This window comes from Arachis hypogaea, chromosome 10 (assembly GCF_003086295.3).
Source record: "Arachis hypogaea cultivar Tifrunner chromosome 10, arahy.Tifrunner.gnm2.J5K5, whole genome shotgun sequence".
In the NCBI taxonomy this organism is placed as follows: domain Eukaryota; kingdom Viridiplantae; phylum Streptophyta; class Magnoliopsida; order Fabales; family Fabaceae; genus Arachis; species Arachis hypogaea.
In genome coordinates, this window is record NC_092045.1 from 112,083,372 (window position 1) to 112,087,817 (window position 4,446).

Below are 4,446 nucleotides of genomic sequence, written 5' to 3' on the forward strand. Positions count from 1 at the left end.
TAAAAATGATAAGTTTTGTAATTTATTTTTTAAAATTTAAGATTTAATTTTTAAAATCATAAATTTAGTAATTGATTATTTTAAATTAAAGATTTGAGTCTTATATTTAAGTTTTTACTATTTTAAATTTATTATCGTAGGACTTATGAATTTAAAAGTTGGACCTTTATCACTTGTTGTGTGATACATTTAGATACGTTTCAAACGGATGCTATAATCGTTAACACTCAACACAATTTCTTCCTTAGTCAGGAAAGATTGGCTAGTCTGAAATTCCCCAGAAGGATTTCTATCGTGTAATCATTGACCTCCGAAGGTGGGATCTATCTCCGGTTGCTGGCCGATGATTTCCAAGTTCAACGTTGAGAAATGTGACGGGACCCAGAACTGGATGCCCCTGACGTGCTCGTGGGTTCTTAGAAGTATCCTTGTAACTGTCCCCTAATATGTGATCTGGCTCATCGTGCGAATCATCCTCTTGCATCGCATTTTCAAATCGATCGGGTTCACCGTCGCCTAAAAGACCGAGAATCAAACCGAGTGACCTAGCCAACTCAGCTGGAACAGATGGAGGTTCAGCCAACAGACAACCAGGTGCAACAACAGGCATTGAGGTAGATGCACCGCCCATCGTCGTCGACTGAGGATTCGGTGCTGATGCTCCCGAACTGTTGACATCATCTTCTAACTTGGCATACAGCTCGTGTATTCTTACCTCCGAAAAACTCCGCCAACAATAAAACAAAACCTGCATGTCTTCGTCCGACCTTATCACAAATGTTTTATACTACACACCAGTTGACACAACCGCAATCAGAATCTTGTAGAACAACTTCTTCACTCACTTGGCCCCACACAAACCTGCCTTTTGCAATATACTCGTCTTTAACTTTGACAAAGTATTTATTGACCGGATAAAAATACTCACCGATTCTTTATCAGTGAACTTAACACCGTGCCTTTTGCTTTTTTTTTTTAATTTTTTTTAGAGTAATGGACTAGAACAAAAAAACTCTCCTCACTATCTATTTTTGAAGTGAAAATGGCCTTCTACATCACACCACTCCCTTCTGGTTAGTATATATAGGCATTTTTGGTGCAAGCATAAACTGCTGGATTCCTGTAGTAGTTTATACACATTAACCCATTTACACAGAAACTATTGGACCCTTGTAGTGGTTTCTGCTCATTTGCAACATCAATGTAAATTGCAAAACTCTTGTAGTAGTTTACGTTTATTTGAAAACTGTGGGACTCCTCCTATTAAGATTTCTATAGATTGATAAAAATTACATTTGCGTATGTAATATACAAAAGTTGTAATCTAGTAATTTTAGTTTTTCATTGATTTATTTTGGTCATTTGTCCTAATTATTATACAGATGTGTATGTAAAACAAAAACAAAATTTAAAAAATTCGTTGAAGATATACGTGTGTGTGTGTAAGTTTGATCATAAAAGAATCTGCAATCCCTATTGACCAAAATAAAATAAAATTCCATATGATTAGAGGTTTTCTTTATTTTCTCTTTATGCTCTGGACACAGATAACCAATTTAGGCCCAGACTAGATGCTAATTGCCGGGGAGCATTTCTTGTTCGACCCTAGCTAGCTACATTCCTTGCATAATGTTACAATGGCCTAAACATTCATGTCAATAATTTTGCAAATAATTAATAATGAGCGACCTAGCTAGGGACCATAAAGATAGGAATAGTGCAACAATATCAAGAACAAGCAAGACTAGTCTATATACACATTGGGAATGGGATATTTATAATGATAAGGATTCTGGATATAATAACGATGAGTAGTAGCTAGGGGCAGATCTTCATTCTTCAACCATGTATCATGATTGCTACGTTGCAACTTGACACTACTCACATTAGATTCACTTCATCATTTTCTTTTTAAAACACTTATTTTATATATATATATATATATATATATATATATATATATATATATATATATATATATATATATATATATATTAAACTTTTGAAATAAATTGTTTCATGATAATATTTAGGGTGAAATACACTAATAAACTATTTTAACTTTAAAATTACGTCAATGTTTTATTTTAATTTTCGTTACAAATATGTTCTAAATAATTTTATGTAGATCGAATCAATTAGATTTAATTTACACTTTTTTAATATAAATTGAATCAATTAAATTCAATTTAACATGTATATGTGATAACAGTAATAAATCGGATCAATACTATATATATATATATAATAATTTAGAACGTATTTATAACAAAAATTAAATTAAAATATTACCGTAATTTTAAGACTGAAACGATTTATTAGTGTGTTTTATACTTTTACCTTTATTTTTACATGATATTTTGTTTAGTAATAAGTTTGATTTGTTTTTCTTATGGACTATTTTGACCCTGTGGCTTCAATCTTATGCTAACTAAATCAAAGTGTATGTTTGAGGAGGTGAATAGGTGATGCTACAAAAAGTGCACTAATTAAAACTAACCATTATTAAACCTTATCTTATATATGACCAAATAATAATATCGATGTAATTGTGTTACATACTATATAACTTCGTATAGGATATAAAATTTAAAAATTTAATATATAGCCATTAAATTACAGCAATTCCTATATTGGTTATCCATTCCAAATTTTAGCAAGGATTGTCCAAAAAAATTGTTAATTCGGTATAAAAGTATTTTAGATTAATATAAATTTAAAAAAAGACCGAATCTAAATAATTCAACCATAAATCCAAAACTACTCTTCTTTTAACAAGAATCGATAAAGATAAAATTATAATGTAATAATGAAACAATTTTTAATTTATTCTTAAAGACACGACTAGTTGAAAGAACAAAATTCACATCTCTCTTATTATTATCAAAGTAAAAAATGCATGCATGCTTAACTAATATCCACAAGAATTGGAAAGATAAGTATGTTTGATTTGATGGGATTGCATAAAGGCCTTATACTTTTAGAAGAGTCAAAATTCTTATAATTATTGTTACAAGCATCACATAATAATAAGATAAAGTTGTTGAATGAATTATGAGCTATATTGAGTTAAATACAAATTTCCTAAATGAGCAACTACAGCCGGCAATTCCGAAATAAAATCAGGTTATTATTTGGAAAGAAAAAAAATGAATGAATATACCATGAGAGACTTGCTTGAAATTAAGCCTACTTGGTAGATAATGGGAAAGAAGAAAAGAAAAGAAATTCCATTGATATAGGGAGGGGGCAATCTAAAACAAGTTGATACCTTATAGCCATGGTATCTCTCCACACCGACCTCTTAAATTATGATGCTTTTCTAAACTTTTTATTACTCTTATTCCAGAATCCAAATTAAAGCATATATTTCCACGTACCTACAAGGATTTAGTACTAAATTAAAGTGGGGTAGCTTTATTTGTAGGAAAGTAAGTCACTCTTCTCGAAGGCTTTTTTTTTTAATTAAAAAAAATCATATTTACCGTTTTACACTAAACTATAAATATTTATTGTTTTACATAATATTTTTTAATTTTACAGACACTTAATTTCGCAGTTAATATCTATAAAATAGAGAAAAGAAATTTAAGTCTACAATTTTGCAGATAATACCAGCAAAATTATATCAGCAGAAAATAGACTATTAACATAATTAACTTTAAAACATAAATATAATAAACAATTATTTATATTTAGATTTAAATAAAATAATTAAAAAATTAAAATAATATAATATTTAAAATTTGTTATTTAGTTCAAATTTTAAAAAAATTATGTTTTTACAAATTTATGAATTTAAAATAAAATGATAAACGATTTCTAAAATTTTATTAAAATTTATCATTTGACTCATTAGTATCTGAAGAATTATTATCGAAATTTTTTATATTAAAAAAATTAATATAAAGTATAGTTCTCTAAGATGGTATAAAAACCACCCAAACATAGATTTTTAAGAGTTAGAGATAATATATATAGTTGGTCTTTTTATATTATATAATTATCTATTACTTCTGATTTTAATTAGAAGAATCTAAATTGTAAGTCATATGCTACTTTAAAGGGCTATACTTTATATTAATTTTTTAACATAAAAAAATTCAGTAATAACTCTTTAGATGTTAATAAGTCAAAGGATAATTTTAATAAATTTTTAGAAATCATTTATCGTTTTATTTTAAATTCAAAATTTTGTAAAAATGTATATTTTTAAAAGATGAATTAAAACACAAATTTTAAATTTTATTTTTATTTATTTTGATTTTTTATATTTTATTTAAATTTAAATAAAAAATATTTTCTTATTAACATTGACCGCAAAATTGTAAATTTAAATTTTTCTTTTCTATTTCACTGGCATTGACTGTAAAATTGAAAAATACTACATAAAATAATAAATATTTATAAATTTAAAATCATGTATAATAAAAAAATTGTATTGTT